Source organism: Polypterus senegalus, chromosome 2, assembly GCF_016835505.1.
Source record: "Polypterus senegalus isolate Bchr_013 chromosome 2, ASM1683550v1, whole genome shotgun sequence".
Lineage (NCBI taxonomy): Eukaryota > Metazoa > Chordata > Cladistia > Polypteriformes > Polypteridae > Polypterus > Polypterus senegalus.
The window spans coordinates 173957771-173975425 of record NC_053155.1 but is presented as its reverse complement, the minus strand read 5'-3'; the positions used below and the strand labels follow the sequence as shown (position 1 = coordinate 173975425).

The 17655-nt window shown below is 39.6% G+C and overlaps 1 protein-coding gene across 1 annotated transcript in view; it reads left to right on the top strand.

Annotated features, from left to right (window-relative positions):
* LOC120523552 (1,4-alpha-glucan-branching enzyme-like) overlaps positions 1-17655 on the top strand; it is a 918458-nt gene that overhangs the window by 147787 nt on the left and 753016 nt on the right. The window lies entirely within an intron of this gene.

Sequence of the window (17655 nt, the reverse complement as noted above, 5' to 3'; positions counted from 1 at the left end):
ATCAGCTCTTTACCCTTTGAAAGGCTTTTGACTTTGCCAGGAGGGAAGCTCTTATAAGAGCTTCTGATGACATATAAATGTGTATCTACTAATGACAAAAGCTCAAAATCTCTATGGCAGAATTTGCTTCTAATGGTTTTTCTTGTGATTCCTGAATATAGCTTAAATGCTCATCATTTTAAGTGGTCTTGACACATCAGGTCAATTTAAGACTCCTGGATATAACCCTTTAGGTTCCTGAATGAGTTTATATATATATATATATATATATATATATATATATATATATATATATAAAGGGCATTTCTTTTCTAAGTGTCATAAAATTGTATCTTCTGATTAGAATCAAGTGGTTAATTAATAAAATGAAAAACTTTCATTCAAAAAATGTAATGAACGATCTAAAAAGCTGATTTTCTCTGCAAGTTCTTTCTTTCTGTCTTTCTTTTGTGAAAGTCAGAAGAGATTTATGTTTAAAATAAGGTTAGAAAGTTCTGCATTATAATCAGAATGCATCTAAAACAATATTTATAAACTCTTCTGAAAAGTAACATATGTTGGTTATTTCTAGACTTGCACTATAAATGTACAAACAGAAAATCATTTTTTTTTTTACAAATAAAATATGTATCTTTTCACCACATTAACTTAAAATTTCTTGCATACCTCAAAAATGCTTATGAAAAGTTACTGAAATGCTCAGTTTCAAATAAAGTATCCCCAGTGTGCCTGTTGCCTCAACCGGTTTATCAAAGAGACCACAATTAAAGATTTACTTACAGTACTCTATATTCCAATTAGATTTAACTGAATTTTACAACTGCTGTTGTAATCCCCTTTTTCCCTAGTCCAACATATGGGGTGTATGTATTTTACATATAAATTAAGACTTCTAGATATATGTTCTGTATTCAGAGGATTTGTTCTACTGTATTGGTTATAAATATTTGCATCCACTCTTGTACATTTCGATTAGCATTATATGCAGGTACAATAGTTGAACAGTACAATTACTTAGTAAATATGGAGCTTTACATGCCCAACATAAAAAAAAAAATTAAAAATCTTAACTACTATACAGAATGCAAAACAAAAAAAAACTTTTTGAAGTACTTGAGTTTTTTACCTGCAAGTAAATATTATATTATTTTTGTGCCTTATCTTAACTTTTAACACATGCCTAACTAGCTGATAATTAATGTGTTGCTGTGTTAGTACAGGTTGCAATACTTTGTTTGTTTAGTTTGAATGGAGATCTTTTCTCAGAATATTGTGTGTCCAATTAATTAAATTAAGTAATTAATTACACTAAAGATTTTAATCAAGTTTCTGTTGATAAACCCAAATACATTAACTACAACAACAACAACACATACAAGAATGTTACCATTGAGACAGCACAAAATGAGGCATTATAAGTAAATTTGTAGTAGTAAGTAGTGCCTTGGTGCCACAAGAACTATTATATTATATTTATAGTAATAAATAGCAAGCCAAAAATGTATTACAAGCAAACTACAATTGTTTATTGTATAAGCCTAATAACACTAAATAACATAACATACTAATAATTCAAACAAATCCAAAGATGAAAATATATTTAAATGATGATGATGATGTGAAAATGCAGAAAAGCAGGTACTGGATCTCCAAGAAATAAAAACAAATATAAACCTAAAAAATCTTAAATATCTCTGACAATGAAATTGCATACTGTGCAAAGACTTTATTTTGTTTTGCATATAAAGTGATGGGTGAAGAAAGCCACAAAATAGCGATCTGGTCATTCTGTTTTGTGATTTTTTTTATGTTTATGAACTATTACTGAAGTAATAAAAATGTCATTTTATCAAAACTATTAAGCCATCTTAATGTATACATTCTTGTGTATAGTTTTAAACACGATGAATAGATAGGGTAACCAGTAAGTCACGCGTAAAGAAAAGAAGCAAACAAGATCATACTAGCTTTTAAGAAAGAGGCATTATTTGCTAAAATAAGTACCTTTTCAGATTTACATTTGCATCTTAAGTGACTTGTATATTATAAATACTATGTTTATGAAATTATGAGCCCAGCTGTTGGTTTTGAGGTTATATAACCCTTCAGATTCCTGAATTAGTCATATTATTGTGTCATTTCTTTCTTCACTCCTTACTCATATACTTAGAGTACTTTGGTTACACACACTTCTTTAAGGCAAAGAACTTTTAATCTGTTATTGATTATTCCGTTTTCCTTGTAATTTCAACGCTTTTTGCCCCAAAAAGAGGTGGGGCAGTAAGTTTAAGAAGTTTAAGCAAAGTTGAAAAGTTCATCATACACGTGTATGCATTTATAATATGAAAAAGAAATCCATAAACTATCATTATTACTTTTACAGATGTTCCAAGTAAAACCCACTTTTTTTCTTTAAGTAAACAAAGATCCTTTAAACCATGAATTTTACAGATCAATTTAACTTTTATAACAGCAAAATATTAGATACGGTTCTTGGCAAATGGAATTTGCAGTAGTCCAGCATTCTGTTATTTCTTATTATGAAACTGGGTTTTACAAAGATAGACAGTTACTTTTAAATGTATGACTCATGTTCAGTATGATAAATATACTACATCAATATATGAATAATGAACTGAATGAGATTGCTTTTTTTTAAATATTTCTTTTTAGGCCTAAATGTGTAGGATACAGTTTGTGCCGAAATGAAATGAATAGAATGGCAATTATGAAATAAATATTTAAATGTAATTCGTCAGTGTTTTTACTATATATATCAGCCAGGGATGAGTCGCCCAAGTATGACATGCGATTACATCACCAGCGGAAGGGGCGCCTCTATAAATGGCAAACCTGCAAAATCGCATGGTTTTCCAACTAGTGCGGCAAAAGGAGAACAGTAATTTAAGGATAGCGACCCACTTCAAAGAGAAATCTAAAGAACAGAGAATCCATTCATTGCGGCTATCGATGCTGACACTACATTGGTGTCAGAGGTGGGAAGAGAAGACTTACAGTCTGACTTAACAAAGCCCTAGTGCTTTGGAGACCTAAAACGGACCTGCTTAGCTTTTCAGAGTAGATACAGGATGGTCTAGACTAGAGGCTTAAATTCCTCATCTGGAGTGCCTTTTGCATCAGCAATACAGGGAAAAACACAGTTGAGAGACTACCACCTCTGCAGCTCCACCACTGATTGTCCATTAGCTTGAGTGCATGGATGCTGGAAGAGCTTCGTGTTTGTGGAGCTGCGGAAAATTGGGGCAGATTGATTTGCCACTAACGCCAAGTGAGCTGCGAGAAGCAGGACTGATGATAAAATTGCACAGGCAAAGGACCAGGCAGATTGTAGAGGCATTGTGGAGTGGCAGCAAAGGTAGAATCTCAAAGCTGAGATCCAGACATGGAATGTAGTTTACAGCCAAGAGGCCTGTACATTTACATCTCCACACAAGGAGGTTTGCCTGCTTGTTTAAAACTGACCAGCATTGAATTCCACTGCTGTACCACAAGACAGTGCAGCACTGAACATCCCAGCTGTGCCATTTAACAACACTGCACTTACAATCCCTGCTGATGTGCCCTCGTCACCAGTTGCATGACTGAAGTGAGAGAGAAGAACATGCTGCCATTTCAATGAGTTTGTGCACCGTTGTAAGGAGTTGGAAGTGATCACTGGGGACAGAGACTTCAGCGGGAGGGCTGTGCAATGGCGCTGACAAATTACATCAGCCAGGGTTGAGTCACCGAAGTACGAGGGGGCATCACCAGTGGAAGAGACTTCTAATTGAGTCATTAAGTTGTGAAGTAAATTCCATAAATAAAGTTCTCTGTTTACTATGAAATACAATGTCATTATTTTATTTTCATTCAGAATTATCTTACAGGTAGGTAAAGGTTTTTGTATGCAATGTAATTTTCTTTAAATAAAATATTTCAAATTGGTCTTATTTATTAGTTCCATTTTTATTTTCCAGTTTTCATATTTCCAAGTGCTATTTTAATGCATATGTTTTTTTCTCTCAGAATGCATCTTTTCATGATTGTTACATTACGAGTCATAACAAAACATTTGAGCTACAATTAGTCACAGACCCTCCACAACCAACATTAACACCTCAATGTATGCCTTTTTTTTAACATTACTTGCATTAGACCCTGCTGTTTGCTGTCTTAAAAATAAAGGTGTCTGGGTTCCTGGTTTTAAAAGGACTCTTGCTGTCACACAGGCCAAGTGCAGTTTTACTTGATATGCTACATCCTGCAAAGTAATCTACTATACATTAAAGATTTATATTGTGTCCACATATTTGGAACTTTTTAAAGCCTAAATAACCTATGTTCTATGCAAAGAATCCTTCCCAGATTTAAAAATGGGCTTTAACAAGAAATGGTTCTATTAGGAACCAAACAACCCAAGAAAATGCAATTATTTTATCATACTTTTTAGGTAATGCTTTAAGTACAAGATATTGTAATACGGTGTTAAAAAGCAGTTATTTAATGTCATCTACAAACCCATTCAATTGCATTCTGCTAGTGCTGTTGTTTATGAATATGACCTACTGTTCCAAAAATACTTAAAAAGCAAAAATGAGGTAACTAATTCGTTGGTGAAGTAATTACACAAACAAACAAAGCAAAAAACTTTTTTTGATCAGAGAAGTAAATCCTAGAACTTGGGGTGTCAAATGATGAAAATTTTTTTGTATATGTGTGTGTGTATATATTGTAATGCTTGGGTTAGACTATTGCACAGATTCATTCAACATTTAAAGCAAAGGGTGTCTGGAGGAGAAGTGAGACAAGGCAATAAGCAAAAAGGACAGGTGCAGTACAGGCTCCCTTCTTCACAATATGTATATTCTCTATGGGGCTTGCTGGCCCTCCTCCTTGAGTCGTCACCTTATCATGGTGGAGGGGTTTGTGTGTCCCAATGATCCTAAGAGCTATGTTGTCCGGGACTTTATGCTTCTGGTAGGGCCACCCAAGGCAAACTGGTTCTAGGTGAGGGATGAGACAAAGAACGGTTCCAAACATCCAATGAAGAATAAAAACTGTGGACGACGTTTTCCCTTGCCCGGACGCGGGTCACCGGGCCCCCCCCTCTGGAGCCAGGCCCGGGGGTGGGGCTCGATGGCGAGCGCGAAAGGATGGCTTCCCTCCGCCTTCGGGTGGGGGGAAGGGTCCTGACTGTTGTTTGTGCGTATCGCCCGAACAGCAGTTTGGAGTATCCACCCTTTTGGAGTCTCTGGAGGGTGCTAGAGGGCATACCTTCTGGGGATTCCCTCGTTTTGCTGGGAGACTTCAATGCCCACGTGGGCAATGACAGTGAGACCTGGAAGGGCGTGATTGGGAGGAATGGCCCCCTCGATCTGAACCCGAGCGGTGTTTTGTTATTGGACTTCTGTGCTCGTCACGGATTGTCCATAATGAACACCATGTTCAAGCATAAGGGTGTTCATATGTGCACTTGGCACCAGGACACCCTAGGCCTCAGTTCGATGATCGACTTTGTGGTTGTGTGTCGGACTTGCGGCCATATGTCTTGGACACTTTCGGGTGAAGAGAGGGGCGGAGCTGTCAACTGATCACCACCTGGTGGTGAGTTGGCTTCGATGGTGGGGAAGATGCGGTCAGACCTGGTAGGCCCAAGCGTGTTGTGAGGGTCTGCTGGGAGCGGCTGGCAGAGTCCCCTGTCAGAAGTAGCTTCAACTCCCACCTCGGCAGAACTTCAACCCGTCCGAGGGAGGTGGGGACATTGAGTCGAATGGGCCATGTTCCGTGCCTCTATTGTTGAGGCGGCTGACGGAGCTGTGGCGTAAGGTGGTCGGTGCCTGTCGCGGCGGCAATCCCCAACCCGTTGGTGGACACCGCGGTGAGGATGCCGTCAAGCTGAAGAAGGAGTCCTATAGGACTTTTTGTCCTGTGGGTCTCTGGAGGCAGCTGATAGGTACCGGCAGGCCAAGCGGACGCGGCTTCGTTGTTGCTGAGGCAAAACTTCGGGCATGGGAGGAGTTTGGAGAGCCATGGAGAACGACTTTGGACGGCTTCGAGGAGATTCTGGTCCACCGTCCGGCGTCTCAGGAGGGAAGCAGTGCAGTGTCAACACTGTATATGGTGGGGATGGTGTGCTGCTGACTGACTCGGATGTTGTGGGTGGTGGGGGAGTACTTGAAGACCTCCTCAATCCCACTAACATGCCTTCCAATGAGGAAGCAGAGCCTGGGGACTCTGAGGTGGGCTCTCCCATCTCTGGGACTGAAGTCACCGAGGTGGTCAAAAACTCCTTGGTGGCAGGGCCCGGGGTGGATGAGATCGCCCGGAGTTCCTTAAGGCTCTGGATGTTGTAGGACTGTCTTGGTTGACACGTCTCTGCAACATCGCATGGACATCAGGGACAGTGCCTCTGGATTGGCAGACCGGGGTGGTGGTCCCCTCTTTAAAAGGGGACGGAGGGTGTGTTCCAACTATAGAGGGATCACACTCCTCAGCCTCCCTGGAAAAGTCTATTCGGGGTTCTGGAGAGGAGGGTCCGTCGGATAGTGAACCTCGGATTCAGGAGGAACAGTGTGGTTTTGTCCTGGTCGCTGAACAGTGGACCAGCTCTTCACCCTTAGCAGGATCCTGGAGGGTGCATGGGAGTTTGCCCAACCAGTCTACATGTGTTTTGTGGACTTGGAAAAGGCGTTGACCGTGTCCCTCGGGAATCCTGTGGGGTGCTCGGGAGTATGGGGTACGGACCCCTGATAAGAGCTGTTCTCTGTACAACCGTGTCAGAGCTTGGTCCGCATTGCGGCAGTAAGTCGAGCCCGTTTCCAGTGAGAGTTGGACTCCGCCAGGGCTGCCCTTTGTCACCGATTCTGTTCATAACTTTTATGGACAGAATTTCTAGGCGCAGCCAGGGTGTTGAAGGGGTCGGTTTGGTGGACTCAGGATTGGGTCACTGCTTTTTGCAGATGATGTTGTTCTGTTTGCTTCATCAGGCCGTGATCTTCAGCTCTCTCTGGATCGGTTCGCAGCTGAGTGTGAAGCGGCTGGGATGAGAATCAGCACCTCCAAATCCGAGACCATGGTCCTCAGCCGGAAAAGGGTGGAGTGCCCTCTCAGGGTTGGGGAGATCCTGCCCCAAGTGGAGGAGTTTAAGTATCTCGGGGTCTTGTTCACGAGTGAGGGAAGAATGGAGCGTGAGATCGACAGGCGGATCGGTGCAGCATCCGCAGTGATGCGGGCTCTGCATCGGTCTGTCGTGGTGAAAAAAGAGCTGAGCCGTAAGGCAAAGCTCTCAATTTACCAGTCGATCTACATTCCTACCCTCACCTATGGTCATGAGCTATGGGTAGTGACCGAAAGAACGAGATCGCGAATACAAGCGGCTGAAATGAGTTTCCTTCGCAGGTTGTCTGGGTGTCATCCTGTGTTGCAGCTTAAGTAGACAAGCCCAGACTTCCCTCTCCCCGGCCACTTCTTCCAGCTCTTCCGGGAGAATCCCAAGGCGTTCCCAGGCCAGCCGGGAGACATAGTCCCTCCAGCGTGTCCTGGGTCTTCCCCGGGGTCTCCTCCCAGTTGGACGTGTCCGGAACATCCATGAAAAGAAATAAACGCTTGAAATATGTATCACTCTGTGTGTGATGAATGCATATACCTGTGATATGAGTTTCACTTTTTGAATTGAATTACTGAAATAAATGAACTTTTCAATGATTTATTTTATTGAGATGCACCTGTATATGTGTGTGTGTGTATATGTATGTTCAATTTAATTGTTTCTTTTATAGCAAGTTTAGTAAGAAAATAAAAAGCAGGCAAAAAAGCAGGTAATTTACAAGATCATAAGACATAAAACAGTTCCAAGATAGGAAAATGGAGAAAGTTATGTGGGATAAGCTATTTTGAATAGGTGAGTTTTTAGTCTAGACTTAAAAAGAGAGAAAGAGGTGATGTTTCTTATTTCAGGAGGTAGGGAATTCCAAAGTCGAGGAGCAGAGCAACTGAAAGCCCTGCTCTCCATAGTGGCGAGACGGGGGACAGGGACAGAGAGAGAAAGAGAAGAAGAGGATCTGAGACACAGAGATGGGATAATGATCTGTACCAAATCAGAGAGATATGGAGGAGAGAGATGATGAATAGCCTTAAATGTATAGAGAAGTATTTTAAAATTAATGCGATATTTGACCGGAAGCCAATGGAGCTGCTGGAGAACAGGGGTGATGTGGTGAATAGAAGGGGTCCTGGTGATAATACGGGCAGCAGAGTTCTGAACACGTTGAAGCTTATGAATTGATTTTTGAGAGAGACCAAAAAGTAGTGAATTACAATAGTCAAGCCGAGAAGTAACAAGGCTGTGAACAAGAATGGCAGTGGCCTGTGGAGTAAGAAAGGAACGGAGATGATTGATGTTACGCAACTGGAAATAAGCAGACCGAGTGACGACATTGATGTGTGAATTAAAAGACAGAGTACTGTCAAGGATGACACCCAAACTTTTCACACATGGGGAAACGGAGACCGGCAAGTTATTGATAGCAATAGAAAAACTATTAGTTCTGGATAATGTTGATTTAGAGCCTACCAGGAGAAGCTCTGATTTATTGCTGTTGAATTTCAGAAAGTTAAAAGAGAACCATGTATTTAGTTCAACTAAACAGAGAGTGAGGGAGGATGGGGGGAGAGCAGAATCAGGTTTGGTGGACAGATAAAGCTGGGTGTCATCAGCATAACAGTGAAACTGAATATTATATTTACGAAAAATATATCCAAGCGGGAGAAGGTAGATAATGAAAAGAAGGGGCATCAGGACAGATCCCTGGGGGACGCCATTGACCAGAGGAAAGGACTGAGAAGTGAATGATTTCAATCGAATAAACTGAGTACGATCAGACAAGTATGACTTGAACCAGGCTAGAGGAGTATGAGAGAGACCGATTGAGACTAACCTACTAAGTAGAATGGGGTGAGAAATAGTGTCAAAAGCTGCACTCAGATCCAAAAGAATAAGAATGGAAAGTAAACCGGAGTCAGCTGCCATAAGGAGATCATTGGTTATTTTTATAAGTGCTGTTTCATTGCTATGAAAGGGGCGAAAGCCAGACTGGAACCGTTCATACAGATTATTATTAGTTAAATATGAGTGGATCTGTGCAGCAACTATCTTTTCGAGAATTTTTGAAATGAATGGTAAATTGGAGATAGGACGAAAATTATCAAAATTATTGGGATCTAAACCCGTTTTTTTCAATATTGGGGTGATGGCAGCAAAGAAAAGAAAGAAGTAGGAACAGTTCCAGTGGTAAGTGAAGAATAAATGATAGCAGATATGAGGGGAAGCAAGGAGGGTAAACAAGCTTTAACCAGAACTGTAGGAATGGGGTCGAGCTGACAAGTAGAAGGTTTTGACTTACAAATGAGATCTGAAATATCAGTGACAGAGGGAAGTTGGAAAGTAGAAAAACAGTGTGATGGGAGTGGGATTACAAAGGGAGAACTACAAGAGACATCAGAGGCCAGATCTTGGTGTATTTTGTGAATTTTCTCAATGAAGAATAACATTAGAGAATCACAAAATAAAGATGAGTAGAGGTGGGCAGGTAAAAAATCTGGTGACCTGAAAGAAGAATTGAACAGTGAAAACAGTAACTTCGGAGAATCCTCATTTAAACGAATAATGGTAGAGTAATATGCAGATTTAGTTAGGTTAATACACTCCTTATAATACAAAGCATGATTATTAAACATTTCCTTATGGATAGTAAGACCAGTTTTCTTATAGAGACGTTCAAGCCGTTGACCTTTTGCTTTCAGAAGCCTGAGTTCAGATGTAAACCAAGGTGCTGACTGAGAGAATAATACAGATTTGGTTTTTAGTGGAGCAACAGAATTTAAAATACTATTGAGACTATTGTTATAATAGGTAACCAAATCCTCTTGGGTGAACAAGTCATTAAAATGCAAAAGGCTAGAGAAAGCAGAAGAAAGGATATCCGGATTAATTTTCTTAATATTCTGAAAAGAAATGGTTTGAGGGATCTTGGTTATAGAAAAGGTCATTTTGACATTGAAAGAAAGAAGAAAATAATCGGAGAATAACAGTTCATCAGCTTTGCAGTTGAGAGGAGTAAGTCCAGAACAACAAACTAGGTCCAAAGTATGACCTTTAGTATGAGTGGGAAAGTTTACATATTGTTTAAAATCCAAGCTATCGAGGCAAGATGAAAAGTCTTTGGTAAGAGGATGATTACTATTGTCCATATGAATGTTAAAGTCTCCCAGTAGTATTATATTAGGAGAAACAGTAGCCAAGTGGGTCAGCAGATGAGTAAAATCACTTATAAAAACAGAAGTAGACTTTAGAGGGCGGTAAATAACAGCAATAACAGTTGGAACAGGACCTGAGAGTTGACAAACAACAGATTCAAAAGAACTGAAGACAGGTACAGATAACGGCGAGACTTTCCAATTCTCGGGATAAATTACCGCGAGACCTCCACCACGGCCGGACTCGCGAGGTTGGCAGGTGTAAACAAACCCCGGGGGAGTGGAGTCGTTGAGCTGCGAAAAGTCATTGGGCTGTTGCCACGTCTCAGTCAAACACAAAAAGTCAAACTTGCGGTCAGTGAGGAGATCCTGGACGAGATGTCCCTTGCTTGTAAGCGAGCGGATGTTAAGCAGACCGAAGTTGACACTGGTGCTGTCAGACTGAACAGAAGTGTTAGCCGACCTGGTCAGGCTGGCTAAAACGCTGTGGTTAACAGCCCTATCGGAAATCCGTGAAGAGTGACGAGATGTAGACCAGAAGGATGGTATTGGTTTAGAGTTGTCATGGTGGATGTACTTTCGGCGAAGGAGAGGAGCGGTGTCCGGGTGGAGAAGTAGCACAGCCGGCGGTGGAGCAGCCAGATGAAAATGAAGTCGAAGAAGTTCGTCAGCTGTATACTGGTAAAGTCCAGCACCAGGTTGAAAGACCAACGACATAAAAATCCAAACCCGCACAAGCAATATGCAAATCCTACCAGGCCCCATCACAGACAAACACACCGATAAGCCAAGCAGCCAGGTAAATGAATCCGTGGGAAACCACAGCCAAAACAAACAGGCAAGATGAACTAGACCCAAAATACTCAGACACTTGCAAAATCGCCAGATCGCCAACAGTGTCGATATAAGATGAAAGGGATTAAAATTGTTAATAAATATATATATATATATATATAAGTAAATAAATAAATAAAATAGAGAAATAAAGGATACCGGTGAGTAGCGGCAGCAAGTCGCGCCAGCGTTCACTCACCGGAACCGAAATACCAGTGTATTATAAAAAGTTTATATTTATAAGATAAGAGTTCAGTACACAATAAAAAAAAAATTAATAATATTCAACAACTTAAAATACTGATTATTAAAATAGCTTGGCATATGTAATAAAAAATAAATAGAAATATATTTATATATTGGGCTAAAACCACCTAGAAAAAGAGAAGTAACAAAAAAAAAATCAAGTTTACAAAGATTCTGCTTTTCGCCAGCAACACCAGTTGCTCGACTTCTCTTTAGCTGGGTATTTCTTTGGTGGTGAAACATACATATCAGATCCTACAGTATTTGATCATTAGGACAGATAGGTTGATCAAGGTGGCAGTAATCCCAATTGTCAATATGGTACATCAGGAAGACAAAGTTAAAGGGAAAGTTGAACAAATTGGCTCTCTTATTAAAGGGCAATAAGAACATCATTAGCAACAGTTCTGAGGAGAGTCATAATAATAATGGTCTTAAATGTAACCAGATGTTAATGTAGAAACAAGAACTAGAGTTACAGTATATGGTCATTATGCAGTTGTAATTATAGTCTTATCTACTTGATTTTGAATTAACTGTTAAATAATATTTGTTTGACTAACCAATTTGTGAAACAGCAAGAAAGAGTATACTTTTCCCTGATATAGAAGCTTATTCTTAAATGGTTTTGATTAGATCCTGCCATATTTTTAAAAAGTTTTGAACAGATCCTCTGAGTGAGAATTTTATTTTTTTCAGTTTCAAATAGTATAGGACAGGGGTTGGCAAGCTACAGCGCTTGGCACATGGAACAATTTTCAATGGCACTCTGATTGAATTGACGTATAGCAAAAAAATGATAATTTAATTACAGCTCACGCGTTCATGCCGTCACCTACGTTTTGCGAGTGTAACTGACATGTAAGTGGAAACCATGTGTTCAATTCAGGCTGTGGCACGTTAAAACAAACCTTGTTATTTTTAAGTAATATACTGCCCTAAAATGACTCCTGAAAGACAAAAACTTGATGTTCACTATTTTCATGACTCTTATACAAATGAATTTGGATTTGTACAACAAAAGGATCTTGCTCTGTGTGTGTCATGTAGTAAAAGTGTTGGGTGTCATACGTCAAGTGTAAGAAGAAATTATCAATCTAATCATCAGTCCATGTTTTAAAACTCTGATGAGAAAGTGAATCTATAAAAAGGTCTGTTTCAGGCTGTAAGAAACAAACTACTTATTTTAGTCATATAATTGGATCCAAAAATAAAGCCACCGAATGTAGCTATAAAATTGCTTCGCATTAATAAATTAATACCTCTGATTAATAATATAGAATGATTAATCAAATTAGAATTGATAATTTTTTCTTATTCAAAATATGTATTTTGTATTGAAAAATATTGTAATTTATCATTTGTAATATAATTTTTAATGTGTTGAAAATTTAAATTTGACAAAACATTCTTTTCACACATTATCCTATGTATTTTTAAAATATTGAATGACCAATAATATAAGAAGTGGTTATAAAGGGCTTCAAAAGTATGCCCATTATAACTGGATGAGCTTTGATACTATATATAACAAAATTGGTAGAATTATGTTGGCATGCAGAATAACATTGTAACATTTGCATGGCACGACACCGCTGAAAGGTTGCCAACCCCTGGTATAGGACATCAGTTACCCACTGACTTAAGTGGTGGGTTGGGGTTCTTCCTGTTGGGCAAAGTAAATCTATGTGCCAGTATTGCAGTAAAGGCATTTACAATTTGTTGGTCCTTCACCACTTTAAGCCCATCTGGAAGTACACCAAACACAGCTGTTAATGGTTTACGAGTGATTGTGACACCAAGGCAATCTAATAGACATTCAAAGATTTTTGTCCAAGTGACATTAAATTGGTGCACACTCAAAACATGTGGCCCAGTGAGGCTGGAGCTAGATTGCAACATTCACAGGTTGAATCTTGCCCTGGAAAAATTTTGGATGGTTTTAATCAAGATAAATGCACTCAAAGATTTTAATATAAATAACAGAGTCTTCTGTGCATATGGAACTAAAGTGTTTTTTGGCTTAGGCAACAGCCCCCTTCAGCCCTGAATTCATTAAGAAGTTTAGAAGACAGATGGAAAATGTCTACTGATTACAGTTTTCCATTGCTTTAGCTCCCAACATAATGAGCAGAGCATAAGAAAAGGTTTGATTATTGTAATACTGTACACTGTCATAAACTTCTGTACCACACTAAATTAAGTCAAATAAAAAAAGAGGTGAACAAAATTTCAGTTTTGATGAAAAATCTGTGTCTGAATTATGAAAATGTAAAAAAAAAAAATTTTTAGTGCTGACTAGTGTGTATTTTTTCATTTATGATTGACTACTATAGTAGTTATTTCCTATCTGCCATCCTTTTAAAATGAATATTGTTAATGTCTTCCTGTGTAGCCATTTTGGATTGTTCACAAGCTCTGCTGCTTTGTGGCAGTAGCATCAGCCGTGCCCTATGGCAACTTTCCAAAAGTTCCGTTGGAGTACGCAAACCATGTCGTCAACAGCGCGACCAGTAACTTCTGGCATTTGCAAGTCTAATTTGGTTTTCTCTGTGCCTTTCTATTCTCAGTTTTTTCATGTATTGGTTTCTGATTCTTTTCTTACATTGTTGGCTTGGTAAAAGTATTAGTATGTCTTTTTTTTTTGTTCTGCTTGTATTTTTTGAATGTATTTTATATCATGATCCTATAATTAAAATCTTTTTGCTGTCTCTTGTTCAGATAGTACGAATATGGTCCTTAGTAGCAGTCTCTGAGGTTACTTCCAGTCCCCATAGATGAAGTGTCCTTCCTTTATACTCCTCAGGGGTCACACGATCAGAAGAGGTAATTCTCCTGCCATTCCTTTGTCTGTACTTGCTGGGCTGGCTGTCATGACAGTTCAGTCATACCTCAATTCTAATGCACTTTCAGCCTAGATTCCTGAAAGAAAGCAGAGTAGGAAGTGAGGCATCTGGGGTACTATCATTCATTTCCATGTCATTTCTGTGGCAGAAAAAAAAACACTTCTCAAGATTGTGCAGCAACAGAACAAGATGAAGACTGGAATACAGTACTGTAACGTGAACAGAATCCTGTAGACATTTGTTTGAAACTGAACATTGGTGTACAGGTTATTATACTGCCAGACATTGAACTGTCAGTCAGTTAGTCATTATCCAAACCACTGTATCCTAACACAGGGTAACGGGGAGTCTGCTGCAGCCAGTCCCAGCCAGCACAGGGCACAAGCCCACTGCAGGGCACACACCAAGACTGCATGTCTTTGGACTGTGGGAGGAAACCGGCGCACCCGTCGGAAACCCACGCAGACACGGGGATAACATGCAAACTCCATGCAGGGAGGACCCGGGAAGTGAACCCAGGTCTCCTTATTGTGAGGCAGCAGCGCCACCCTGACATTGAACTGCCAAGGCTGAAATTTACACCTGTACAAAATATTAAAGAAAAAGTTAAACTTAAATCTTAAAGTGGTGGAAATTAATCATACTCTGAGTACGTTGCTTGTAAAAAATGAAAGATTTGATGTGCCATTTTTAATAGTTAAAGACAATAACTATTAAAAGACTGAAAAGCTGTAACTTCCTAGGGTTGGTCAAAATATAGCAGATGCATGCGTAGATGAGCTTCAAGGCTTAAGAAGACTGAAAGCCATACGTAAAATAGAGCTAGTAAAGCCAAACAGACTGTTCATTCATTCACCCAGAAAAGTGCTATCTTTTCCAAAAGAGAACATAACAGCAAACCTCCAGAAATTAGAATCTCTTGATTTTATATAGAAGGTAGAAAAAAAGATGGTTCACTTAGATTATATAAACTCCCAAAAGAGCTAAACAAATATGTGAAAAGGAACAGTTCCAGTTGTTGACAAGAGGGGACATTTTTGGTGATATTGCAGGAGACAGATACTTTTAAAACTAGATGCTTCAGCATGGTTTTGACAAAATTGTCTAGACAAAGAAAGCTATTGACTTTATACATTTTAATACAGCATTTGGAGAAAAGCCAAGCAAAATGACACCTTTTATTGGCTAACTAAAAAGATTACAATATGCAAGCTTTCGAGGCAACTCAGGCCTCTTCTTCAGGCAAGATGTAATACAGGAACTGAAGTTTCCTGTGTTTATATCCACACACTAGGACAAGAAACAACAATGGTAAATCTTTAAATAAAAAATCTTAAATGTGAAAAATTAATAGGTTCATTCAGGCTAAGATTAATTAAACAGGAGAGAGAGGAACAATGTATGGTCAAGATCTTTAGATAAGATAACTGTCCAACAAAGTCCTTTGAAGTTTGTGATGAGTTTTTCAAAACAATGTGAATCTGTAGACAGGTTATCTGTGTCAGTCTGAGAGATGCAAACAGTCCTCATACCTGGCTATACAACTCTTGTCTCTATTCAAGCCATGTTGTAATGTATTAAATTTTAACATGAGTGTAACTGTCCATTCTTTTCTCTCTTGCTGTGAAGTTGCCCATAAGCACTGTGACTTTAAAGTCCCCCTCACAGTGTTCATGGCTGAAGTGGGCCGCTACAGGAACATCTGTGTTGCCATGTTTAATGTGGAATCTGTGTAAATTCATTCTCTGGCGGAGTGAATTTTATCATTTCTATTACTGACTTTGTGGGTAAATCATGTTGTCTGAGGTACGCTTCACATGCCAATATGCCATCATAATGTTTGTGTACAGGGCCACAACATCCATTATGGCCAGTAAGGTTCCCCCAGGTAAGGGGCCTAGAGCAGACAGTTTTTTTAAGAAGTCAAAAGAATGCCAGAGAATGAATTTACACAGATTCCACATTAAACATGGCAACACAGAAATTGAAATTGATGCTACTTTGGCAACGTGATGATTAAAGGAGTGGTTGGAGGGCCTGACATAAAATCAGAAATGGCATATTGAACTGAGCTAATTGAGCTAGTACAATATTAAATTGAACTAAAGCCATTAATGCCCTGGTTTGGCCCTGTAGAAGCCTATGTTTCCCACTACAGGTAGTATCCGAGTTACGGACATCCGACATGCAACTGACGAATGGGGCCACAGCTGCTCCTTTATCTGTCTGGGGGCATTTCACTGCCCGCTCACCACACAGCCTTGCAGTGCCCCTCAAATGGCTTACCTGTTTGTTCTCGGTGGGCGACCAGTGATGCTGCAAGTGGTGACCAGGTTGTGGCTGAATGTGGGACACTGAGGGTGAATGGGGCAGAGGGGTGCAGCATTGTAGTGTGCCTAGGGTGGCTGCCTGTTGAATGGGGGCATTGGGCAATTCACTACCCGCCTTTGGCTGTGCCCTGTTCGTTCTCGGTGGGCGGATGCTGCAGACAGCATACTGTATGCAAGTGGAGGTGACTGTGTGGTGGGCGGGTGGTGAACCACCCCTCACCTACCCCATTCATTCTCAATAGCAAGCCTGCTTGTACTGTTACGCACATAGCAGGAAGTTGTCTCTTGTCACTACATTAGACGTGCGTACGACAGGTGCCTTCCTGCTGTGATAGCGTGTACAGTGCTCTGCAGAAGAGCTCATCTTAACCTTTTGTCTTCACCTTTCAACAATGTCTCTGAAACACAAATATGATGCAAATGCTGGTGATATAGTAAAGAAGAGAAAAACCATCACAATGGAAAATAAAATAGGAATAATAAAAGGTCAGAGAGAGGTGAAACTCCATCATTCATTTACAGAGCACTTGGTTACAGTCAGTCAACAATAGCATTTATTAAGATAATGTACCTGCTCCCACTTACATACAAATTCAACTTAAAAACAGACCTACAGTCCCTATCTTGTACATAACCCAGGGTTACTGCTAAATTAACTAAACTTCTTTACAAAATTAAGTTATAATATTGTCAGGAGAATTAAAGCTAAGCATACAACATGATGTACACAGCACACAGGGTCCTGGTGGACCGATGGCAAAAACGTGAATTACATTAATTTTTAATCCAGATCCCATCTCACACTTGCGCTAATGAATAGACGTTCAACATCAGCATAACGTTTTGAACTTGCTGGGATACTACTTCTGTTATTTAGGTCAAGTGAAATTACAGTACCTCAAACTGTTCATGTCAAATTAAAGTAGTTTTAAAATTAAAATTCAGTTTGAGGTGGATTTATCTTCAGCACAGCAACCTTCATTAAAGGTGTGGTTGTAGTATGCACAAGAGGCTCAAACAATTTACCACACCCTCTGTCAATAAATACAGATTTTGTACTGTTGAAAGTTAACACTTCTAAGTAGTAAATAGAATTTTTTTTATAAGTCCTATTTCATTGTCATCATTTAAGTTTACTTATCCAG